This window comes from Bison bison, unplaced genomic scaffold, assembly GCF_000754665.1.
Source record: "Bison bison bison isolate TAMUID 2011002044 unplaced genomic scaffold, Bison_UMD1.0 scf7180017864440, whole genome shotgun sequence".
Classification (NCBI taxonomy): Eukaryota; Metazoa; Chordata; class Mammalia; order Artiodactyla; family Bovidae; genus Bison; species Bison bison.
Genome location: NW_011495002.1, coordinates 1,560,972 through 1,572,735, shown reverse-complemented (window position 1 = coordinate 1,572,735; position 11,764 = coordinate 1,560,972). Strand labels below are relative to the sequence as shown.

Below are 11,764 nucleotides of genomic sequence, written 5' to 3'. Positions count from 1 at the left end.
TTCTGCTTCAGGGTGACCCTGGGATGAGAACAGATAAGAGAGAAAGTGAAAATTGCAAAAATTGTGATACTTCAGGGTTAGAGACATCGGAGGTGTGAGCAAGTGGGTATATAACAGGGAAACAGAAAGTAGAGTGGAAAAAGTCCTTGTTTGCTTACCTTTGTCAACTATTAAAAATTCCAGACAAAGGTAAAGGTTTTATTTGCCAAAAGAAGAGGAAGCCAGCACGGGGGGAAGAAGAGAAAAAGAAGAAAGAAGGAGGAGGAGAGGAAGAGGGGAAGGAGGAGAGGAGGAGACTGGAGGGAGAAATATCAAAACAAGTTAACCTGACAAAATGCAAGACAAATAGTTGCGTTCAGATGAGTGAAGGGGAAATGAACTGTACTCTATGTGCCTGAGCCAAACACAATGGTCTAAGATCCAGTGGTAACAGATGGTGTACAGAAATTAGGTCCAGCGCAAAGCTTTTCAGATAAGTCAGTTAAAATTAAAGGAAACAAAACATTGAACTGTGTATGCTTTTAATGTGTACACGATGCGCACTGGCCTAGTGACAAAGCAACAAACTGAAGTTTTATTTAGCCTCGGCAACAAAAGTTCTAATTCAGGGAATTTCTTTACAATTATTTTAACTGACCCTCACTACACACACACACACACACACACATACACACACACACACTGTAGTTTATGACATATAACTGAATAGTTAACAATTCCAAGACTCAACAACTTCAACAAGGGTTCTATAAATGGAAGAAATCCTCCAAACCCACTAACAGTATAACTGGAAATATGGAAAAGTTTACCAAGTTTACAAAAAGAAAGCCCTGAATCATATGAACTAAACAAATAAAGAGCCCAAACTGCTGACATAGCATCAGGGGTTGAAGAGGGTGAAGATTAAGACATGGTAGGAAAAAAGCAATTAAGGAAAGATGGGGAAAGTGCAGCGTGCAACCGAGACATAAATAAAACTTCTGCACATGCCAATGTGATGGCATCAGATACAACCCTCACTCAACCCCCAAGCATAGTTCATGTGACCTAATTAATGTTAAAAATGTGCCACCTCATCTTTTCTTTTAACTCAATTTTGTCCATTTCCCGTCTCAGTATTTCATTCTTCGGAAACTTACAGCGTATGTGTATGTCCCAGATGCTAAATGTTGATTTTTTTTCTGGTTTCAGCAGCAGCTTCCAAGCACTTTCAGAAGCACTAACCATTCTAAGTTCTTCATTGTCACCTCTCCAATATTCACGGATGTAAAAACCACCTGGGAATCTTGTTGCAATGCAGGTTCTGTCGGGTGGGACAGCAGTTCAATGTTTGCATGGTCACTAAGCTCCCGTGTGAAGGCAATGCCAGTGGTCCAAGGACTACGCTCTGAAAAACAGAATCTAGAGCATCCCAGAAAGATGGGCCCGAGAGATGAAACAGCTTTGCAGGTGTTTCCCTCCAGGCCGCACAACAGAAAACAGAGCTCTCTCCGGGTTTTCGATGAATCCCCTCACGAGGACCTCCTTTGCAGAGAGTGCTTTACTTCCCCCGCTCCTCCCCCTTAAGCCAACTGAGAAAGGTTTTAAGAGAACTTCTTAAGGACAGACTAACTGTATCCTCTAGCGTTTGGGAGACAAGGAGATGGCTACCTGATTCCCACCTGTCTACCGATGAGAAGGGAGGTAATGAACTGAACTTCCAGAGTTTGCAGGGAAAAGATGCATGCAGCGAAGAGAATAGCATTTGGATGCTACCACACTGGAGGGAACTGACATCAGATTACTTCTGCCAGGAACATAAAGCCTTCCTTCCCCTTTCTTCTAATCCCTCTTCCTCTACCGCTTCAAAGAGCCGCTAGTGAGGAAGGGGGTGGAGAAAGGGATGAGGAAGCAGGTGGAGACTGGAGAGAGAACCAGCCAATGACAGTGTCAGTTTTTCCCTCCACTACGCCCACTAAGGCTTCCCAGGTAGCGCTAGTGGTAAAGAGTCCGCCTGCCAATGCAGGAGACATAAGCGACGTGGGTTCGATCCCTGGGAGGGGAAGAACGTCTGGCGAAGGATAAGGGAAACCAACTCCAGTATTCTTGACTGGAAAATTCCATGGCCAGAGGAGCCTGGCCCGATGGGGTCGCAAAGAGTCAGACAGGACTAAGCACAAGCATCTCACGCCCTCTAGGCATCTGAGTCAGAGGCTGGCCTGGGACAGAAAAGAGGAGAAGCTCCAAAGTGGAGTTGAAAGAGGGCAACACGTGATTTTTCAACTGGAGTGAACTTTTAATTATGTACGAAAAGCAGGATCTATTGAGATGCCCAAGATTTTATCCAAAGGTGAAGTTCCGTGTGAGGTCATGAGAAACCATAACGTTGCTTTGTCTTTGCACCTGAGATGCCCATTTGATTCCCTATTTGAGATTCTCAGTTACGCTTGTAATCGGAAAGAATTTTGCATCTCATTGTGCACATGTTGTGATAAACAAGGGGGAAGATTCAGAAAGTGTAGAGTACCTATGTGAATTAAAAAGAGTAATCCTTCAGCAAACATCAGACTGCTGATCTGCTAAGACTTAGACCCAGAGCTCCTAAGGCTCAGCCTGTCAGGTCTGCACATTTCACTGAAGTTTGGCTGGGAGGGGAAACTAAGATCTTTCTCAAGTGAACTGACTGAAGACACAATCACTCTTACTGGTGGATTGAACAACCCACCAAATAGGAGAAAAATACAAGCAAACTCGGGCCTGAGAACTCCACCCCAACTCAATGCAGCATTCTTTCCAATAAGCTGTAAGGACAAGCACATAATTTCAAAGGAATAATGTACCTAAAATAGCCAACAGATTCGTAGTAATTTATTTGTGGAAAAGCCATTTCAGTGGGGAAATTGGTTCTGGTAAGTAAGGCATAAAAACCACTATGATATAAATCTAGTATAAATTTTATTTTAAAGTAATGTTAAGCCAAAACTTGGGGAAGAAGAACAAACTTATAGGACTCACAGTTCTTGATTTCAAAACTTAAAGCAAGCTAATCAAACCCGAGTGATGCTGGCATAAAGACAGATATTTAGGACCGTGGAATAGAATAAAGAACCAAGAAATGAACCTTTGCATATGCGGTAAATTTATTTTTGACAAGGATACCTATACAACTCAATGGGGAAAATCAGTCTTCAATAAATACTGCTGCAAAAACTGGATACGCACATGCAGAAGAATGAAGCTGCACATTTCCTTTACACCATATATTAACTTGAAGTGAGTCAAAGACAAGAACATAAAAGCTAACACTACAAAACTCTTAAAAGAACATATAGGAGAAATGTTTCTTCATGACCATGGATTTGGCCATAGTTTCTGGATATGACACCAAAAGCACAAGTAACAAAAGCAAAAATAGACAAATGGACCACACTGAACTTTAAAAATTTTACCCATCAAAGGAAACAATCAACCGAGTAAAGAAACAACCCACCAAATAGGAGAAAATACCTGCAAATCATATATTAAATAAGAGGTTAAAATTCAGAATATGTAAAGAACTCCTACAATTCAACAACAACAACAAAAATTCAAAGAGGTCAAAGAACTTGAATAGACATTTCTTCAAAGAAGACATAAATAGCCAATAATCACATGAAAATATGCTCAAAAATCCCTATTCACTAGGGAAATTGAAATCAGTACCACAAAGAGATGATCAACTCAAACCCATTAGGATGGCTGCTATCAAAAACAAAACCAAGGCAAACAAAAGACGGAAAGTAACAGGCACTAGTGAGGATGTGGAGAAACTGGGATCCTTGTACACTGTTGGTGGGAATGTAAAAGAGTACAGCCACTGAAGAAAACAGTAGGGTGGCTCTTTAAAAAAACTAAAGACAAAATTACCATATTATCTAGCAATTTCACTTCTGGACATATACCCCAAAGAACTGAAATTAGAGTCTCTAGAAGATATTTGTATATTCATTTTCATACAGTATCACTTACAATAGCCAAAGTACCTCTTGGTGGATGAATGGATAAACAAAATTTTAAAATAGCATTGAAAGTGACTTTTAAAACTTCAGTGAAGATTTCTTCAACCACATCTTTTTTCCAAAGCCAGTCTCCCCATGGTTGGAGGGAAGAATGGCAGAGTCCAGTTCATGTGCTGGCTCTGAAGTCTGCTGTTAACTTCATCCTGTTTGTCTCTTTAATATTTAGCAGGTTGCAAGAAGCAGCTCCAATTTACATAATCAAAAATATAGAAATATATAATTTCTTTAAGCAATCTAGAAGGACAGACAGTATCATTTTCAGTTCAAATAGTTACATACAAAGAGAGGTAGTCATAGCAATAACTCCAACTCCTGTTCAGTCCAATTCAACCCACTCAACAATGAGTACTAAACTATGTTCAGAAAGCTACAAAGAAGAGTAAGGCATTGTTGCTACCCCGGCCAAAAATAAATCCCTGGGTTAGTTACAGTCTAGCACCTCACTGACACATTTTGAAAACATCTTAAAAGTTTTACCATACTCCCCCAACCATCAAAATCTGAAAGCAAATGGATATCAAATCAGCAATTTGATTAAGTGGGAGACACTGCCTTGTTACAGTTTTGTGGGTCAAGGTTAAGGAATGGAGATGGGAGTTTTAATAAAAATTAGGCACTGTAAGTTTCCTGACTAAATTAAGAATTGTGCAGTGGGACTTCCCTGGTGGTCCGGAGGTTAAGAATCTGCCTTGCAGTGCAACAGATGAGGGTTCAGTCCCTGGCGAGGGAAGTAAGATCCCACATGCCCCAGGGCAAGTAAGCCTATGAGCCACAACAGAGTCCATGCACTGGAAGGAAAGATCCTCATAATGCATCCAAGACCCTGCATGCTGCAACTAAGACCCAACGCAGGCAAATAAATGAATGACTACTTTAAAGAAAAGAACTGTGGAGTATAAACAAACGCTAGGGCCAGGAGACAGATATCAAACTGTCAGATTTAATACTGATCAAAATGAAACAAAAAGCAGCTTGAGCACACCCAGTGACTGCTGGGAGTGCTCAAATTCATGAGGCACCTGTATAGTGAAGGCCAAAGTATCTGGCCGGGTCTTCCCTGGTAGCTCAGTTGGCAAAGAATCCGCCTGCAGAGCAGGATCAAAACCCGGGATTTGATCCCTGGGTTGGGAAGATGCCCTGAAGAAGGAAATGGCTACCCACTCAGTATTCTTGCCTGGGAAATCCCGTGGACAGAGGAGGCTGGTGGGCTACAGTCCGTGAGATTGCAGAAGGCTTGGACAGTTGGACTGAGCATGCACACACACACACACACACACACTATCAGGCCAGGAAGATCACTCTAATGGAAGTTCCTTCACAGGGAAACAAAATCAAGGAAAAAGGAGTGTCCACCTTCCCACGCACAGGTGAGTACCATTTCCGAGCAGAATTTTCAGTTTTAAAATTGCCATCCAGGACTCTAGTCCCCGCCCTCCTGCCACCTGCCGCCTTCTCGGCCGCACCCGGCAGTGAGCCGCGGCTCCACTGCCCGAGGGGTCGGGCGGAGAGCTGACCGCGCCCTTCGGCCAACTTCTCCAGCTGCCACCGTAAAAAAAAAAAATAAATAAATAAAATAAAATTGCCATCCATAATCAAGGGAGCAGAAATTATTACAGGGAAAGAACTAGTCTTGATGTCAGGAGTTTTTTCCCAAACTACTTCATCCATATAGAAGTTCTGTCTGCAACTACTAAGTGGATGAAAGTCTAGCTTCCTGACCGCCAGGAAACTTGTTGGCACATTTCCATAAAGAAAAGGTCATCCCCACGCTACTGGTCTCACAGAGCTAGCTGCTTGGAGGGCACAAGAAATGCTGTGCGTGCAATGCTTGACAGACTGCAGTAGCGCTGGGCACAGTGCATTTTTCCAGTTTTCAAACATATAGACTGCCAAGCTTTCCCCAATCTGCTAAGCACATCATATGAAAGAATATCATGACATTTTAGTTTCCTTATTCAGACCAAGTAAGCCCCTAATTTGCTCTTAAATCTCTGCGCTTGAAATCGCTTATGTTAGAGAGTCTGTCTTTACGAGAACATTTCCTTCTGGAATGGCAGCCAGGAAACTTCCAACCAAATGGGATGGTCCCCATCCAGGTGACCTGGAAGCAGGACATAAGGAAATGTGGGCAAGTCTGAGTCACAATCCGCAGGCTCTCTGTGTCTTACGGATAGTGCTACTGTAACTTAAGTGATAAATCATCAACTTGAGAAATACAAACACCGGTTACACAAACAAATTCCATTTCAGAGACCCTTAATGAACCTTTAACAAGTTACATGTGCCCCGAAGATGCCCTACAGGCTGTTCCATGTGTTTGCTTTTGAAAAAAATAAAAATAAAAATGCATCAGCTTCCATGTCTGATGACTCATCTCTTCAGCAAAATGCAGCTGAAACCACTGACTTTTTTGAATTAAAATGCTATTTACTGAAAGAAGCAGGGAAATGCATCTGCCATTGATAAAAAAAAAAAAAAGATCAAACTGAGAAAATGTAATTCCCTGGATTAGGAGAGAAAGGAACCAAAGAATGATGGTGGTTTTTCTGATGAATGAGGATTTATGAAAAATCCAGAAGTTTCCATTTGCTGTATATTATGACCTAATCAAAGTGACCCTTTTTCCTTTTCTCACACTTGGAACTCAAAATTATAGGACTGTCCTCCTCAGACTGTGTCTATTGGCTGAGACTTAAACACACGCTCTCATATACACAAAGCACTTTACTGTGGAGGCAAAAAGATAAGGGGTCAGGTCCGTATAATGAATGACTAGATTGCAGAAGGCAGTGACAGCTATAATTTTTTTTTCCATGATGACCTAAATCTACCCGTAGCATTTCCATTTACTGATAATGAGAAGCACAGAGTCCAAATAGATAAGACATGGGAGCCATAAGGAATGAGCTTTATTAAAAAGACCGTGCCTATTGCTACCACGCCAAGGTGTTTTACAAAGGCGGTACGTGACACTGGACTTCATTTATTCTGTGAATGTCCTTATGCAAGATTCTTTGGCTCTTCACACAGTGAGGATTCAGACCTTAAAGAGTTTTAGCTAAAGGCCAGATCCAGCTGGACAGGGCCAAACAGCTAGGAAGTAACCTACCACCAGGTCAAGATGAAACGGGCTGTCAGGATGGAGACAGGGGGCCAACAGAAGTAAGTTAGCCTGGGGAGACCCACTCCCTCCATGGCAGAGCAGCCCACTCACTGCAAAGAGTTCTTCCATCATTTGGTGACCTGACTTCAATTTATGGAAAGTCTTAAATATTTGTATGAAGGGAGGGGCGAGGGGAAGCCCTCAGAACAAGGTCTAAAAGCTGCTTAGAACGTCTTCCGGACACAGTAGGTGGGGCCCCTCTCTCTGACTTTGGGACCTTGAGTAAAACCTGCCAGCCACCCAACCTGGTCCCTCATACTTCTACACCCTGGTTTGAATCTCTCCTGTGCCAGCCACCCAACCTGGTGCCTCATACTTCTACACCCTGGTTTGAATCTCTCCTGTGAAATATCTTCCACTATGTTAAGATAAAACAAAAATAACCCTGGTATGTTGTTGTTTAGTGGCTAAGTTGTGTCTGACTCTTCCCATGGACTGTAACTCACCAGGCTCCTCTGTCCATGGGGTTCTCCAGGAAGCAGACTAGAGTGAGTTGCCATTCCCTTTTCCAGAGGCTCTTCCCAACCCAGGGACTGAACCCAGGTCTCCTGCATTGCGGGCACTTTCTTTATCATCTGAGCCATCAGGGAAGCCCCAACATACTGCATGTGTCTCATTTAATGGGAGAGGGAAAGAAACAGCCTTGTTGATTGACTACCATGTGCCAGGGCGTTCTTCATATCTGCATCTTAGAGGTGACAGAGTCGGTAACTTACCCACAGTCACAGCTGGTACACAGCCCAGTCATACACGAAGCTAAATATATATCAACTTTATGTTCTTTTCACTAGGTTCCTCCATGTACTTATATACATGTGAAGAATTGCTTTTCTGTACCACAGAAGCCTATGCAGACCAATACTTTTCTGGAAAAAAAAATGTCTAATATACAAAAGAACTTTTTGAAAGGAGAAAATATGTCTCTGCATCTAAGGAAGAGAGTTCCAATCAGCGACTTGCTGGCGTTTATGCCTGAGCAGGGGTTTCCTTCGGCTGTTTTCAATATGCTTGCACAGTATTCTTAAAGGCAAAGCACCTAAGTTGCCATTGCTGGTCACAGTTCCAGAAACTTGGCATCTGAACACAAGCCCACTCCTAACATTTATATTAACCACAGACCTGCCACAGATGTTTGATTTCAGTCCCCCAGGAATCTGAGAAAACCACTGGGGAAAGTTTCCAATTAGAATTGGAACATTTTACCCTATTTTTCAGATTCAACATAAATGTTTCATAGGTGTCCGGAATAGCTGATGTGGACCTCTGGTTTGATTTTTTGTCTTTATTTTTTGCATCACCTAAACTAGAGCAATAGGTTGAAGTTTTAAACCATGGAAATATGCAACCTCATTTCCAGTCAACTTGATCTTTCTCATTGGAGAACCAGCATCCCTTTGGCCACTAGACCTCGGGTGGAAATGAAATCATTATAGCTGCCTGGATCATCAGAAATTAAAAACTTTATTAGCTGTTCTCTGCCCTCACACACCTTTGGGGCACAAGGTTCAGAAATGGTTGATTCCAGCTGTAAGAGAGAAGTCTAGGGGTCTGAAAGGAAAGTAGAGAGAATGGTTTCATTTCTCTATTCATTTCTCATTGACAAGATGAAGGGATTTCCTGTTCACTCCCAAATGTTTTTTGTCTCTCCAGGCAGTAGGAACTAAGAAATGGCACTTTTTCTAGAAATTTTTCATTCTCCCTCCCCTTAGAGCCATCCTATCTTGTCCCCACCAAACAGAGGTCACACAGATTTTTAGGAGAAAGAACTGGAAAAGGCACCTGGTCAACCGCTGAAGCTGTTGCTCAGTCACTAAGTCATGTCTTGCTCTCTGTGATTCCATGGACTGCAGCCCGGCACGCTTCCCTGTCCTTCACTGTCTCCCGAAGTTTGCTCAAACTCCTGTCCATCCAGTCGGTGATACCATCCAACCATCTCATCCTCTGCCATCCCCTTCTCCTCCTGCCTTCAATCTTTCCCAGCATCAGGGTCTTTTCCAATGAGTCAGTTCTTCCCATCAGGTGGCCAAAGTATTGGAGCTTCAGCCTCAGCATCAGTCCTTCCAATGAATATTTGGGGTCAATTTCATTTAGGATTGACAGGTTTGATTTTCTCAACCCCTACTCTCTCCCCATTAGATACCTGACAAACTTACCAAATTCGAGAGACTTTTGTAAAAATAGAAACGTGAAACCTGTCTCAGAGATTCTTATCTCATGGGTCTAAGTGTTATTAAAGCTCTCCAGTATGTTCCAGTGCAGAGCTGGCCAGGAGTCCTGCTTGATCAGAATGTCTCTGTTTCTCGGGGGGCGGGAGGGAATGTTTTGGTCCATCTATCCTTTTCATCTGGAAGTTTCCTCCTGCTGCTGCTTCTCAAGAGTCACCCATGGCTTTGCTTCTCTGCAGAGACACTTTAAGCAAGAGGCTGTCGAGACTAGGCATTTATTTCTCAACACTGACTGCCCACAGCTGTTTGCCAGTATTACCCTCCAATAGGGGACCCATGCAGAGCAGAAAGGGGCAAATGGGCCTCATGCCTCAGGATGCCCACAGTAATGGAGGGTCTCCAGTGTAAAGTCTTTGCCCTTCCACAAACAACTGGATTCATGCAGTCAGCAGAATACACTGGCAGACTTGAAAGAAGACTTACATCTGATAGCTTTAAATATGAATGCTTTTACTAAAGTATACCACCTAGAGTGTACCATGAATTCATAAATCATAAAATTAATTTTGAGGACTTCCCTGGTGGAACAGTAGATAGAAATCTGCCTGCTAAAGCACGAGACATGGGTTTGATCTCTGATCCTGGAAGATCCCACATCCCTTGGAGTAACTAAGCCTGTGTGTCACAACTACTGAGCCCCTGCTCTAGAACCTGGGAGCCGCGAGTCAGCCCTCACCGCCTACTCTCAGAGAATCCATAACAGCCAGGACTCCGGTGTAGTAAGACACACCTCGGGCCAATGTCTAAGATGGCAATCACTCCCAGGTACCAACACAGCATTTGTACAACCCTGAGAGTGACGACCTCCTGAAATACTGAACTATGTGTACTCAGGTCATGCACACTTAAGGGCACATGCACACACACACACACACACACTGGTCCAGCCATCCCAAAGCCAATATGATGACAAATTTATGAGGTAAGGCATCCCACCAAACTGCCTCTTATTCAAAAGTATGCTTTGCCTTGGGCTTCCCTTGTAGCTCAGTCGGTAAAGAATCTGCCTGCAACGCAGGAGACATGGGTTCGATCCCTGGGTTGGGAAGATCCCCTGGAGAAGGAAATGGCAACTGATGGGCTACAGACCATGGAGTCACAAAGAGTTGGGCACAACTAAGCAACTAACACTTACTTACTTATGCTTTGCCTTTAAGAGACACATTCCATCTATGGATTTTCTATCATAACAATGGAAAACATTTTTTAACCCTGCTACTGGACATTAGTAATCACAGAGAGGAGGAAACAGAAAATGCACCTGTGGGCTTGTTGGTATGCAGGGTTCATCTCCACACATACGTAAGTAAGCAGGAGAGAGCTACAGGGACTCTTGGCAACAGAGCTACCAAGACTGTTAATTATTCCATTTGTTTTCAGTGAGGGGAGTTTTTATAAAACATAAAATATATGATGTTCTTTGAAATGGTGGAGACTATGAGGAAAAGACCAAATCTAATCCAGCCAAACTGAAAATTATGTTTGTGAAGACCTTGGCGATATGCCTGTGATTAATCCTGAGGCCTTTTTTCATGAAAAATAAGATCTCCAGAAAAGCATCACTTGGTTCTTCTTTAAGAAAAGTTCTTTTGTTTTAAAATTTTTGAAAAGTTAAAAAAGGTTAATATCATTTATATCAATTTATTATTTCAGTTCATCGCAAGTTCAATATTGAAAAGACTCCTACATCACTGTATGTAGACATAGAAAAACACCGCTTGATCAAAAACACCACTTTTTCATTGCCTCAGCTCTCTAAAGAAACACTATTTCTTTTGCAGAGAAAAGGATGCTATTCTTTAAGAGGACATCTGAGGAAGAATAGCTTCTCTATTGAATCCCATACATACATCTCTTCTAGGAGGACGGTTCCTTGCCCACCAATCTTGATTCTGTCTCATCATTGAATGATCCTTGTCGAATGAATGGCTTAAGGACTAATTCAGTGCAGAGGAACAAGTCAGAGCAGACCTGTGTCCTATGACCTGGTCAGTGTCACCTCCAACCCTACAATCAATTGATATGATTGAAATTACTTTAAAAATAAATGATGTTCTGGGACTTCCCTGGTGGTCCAGTGGCTAAGACTCTGCACTCCCAGTGCAGGGGGCCCAGGTTTGATTCCTGGCCAGGGAACTAGATCCCACATGCTGCAACTAAGAGTTCAAATGCCAAAACTAAAGACTTTGCACGCTGCAATGAAGATCAAAGATATCCACTGCCGCAACTAAGACCTGACATAGCCAAATAAATAAATATTTTTAAAAATAAATGAATGAATGTTGCTCTGGAGTTTAGCCCTCTACCGTTGCATGAAGAACTCCACTCCCCCCTCCAAA

The 11,764-nt window shown here is 42.6% G+C and overlaps 1 non-coding gene across 1 annotated transcript; it reads left to right on the top strand.

Moving 5' to 3' along the window:
* Window positions 1–11,488: 11,488 nt before the first annotated feature.
* TRNAG-CCC lies at window positions 11,489–11,561 on the top strand. The gene has a single exon. It is a non-coding gene; the product is annotated as a tRNA-Gly (tRNA).
* Window positions 11,562–11,764: the final 203 nt, after the last annotated feature.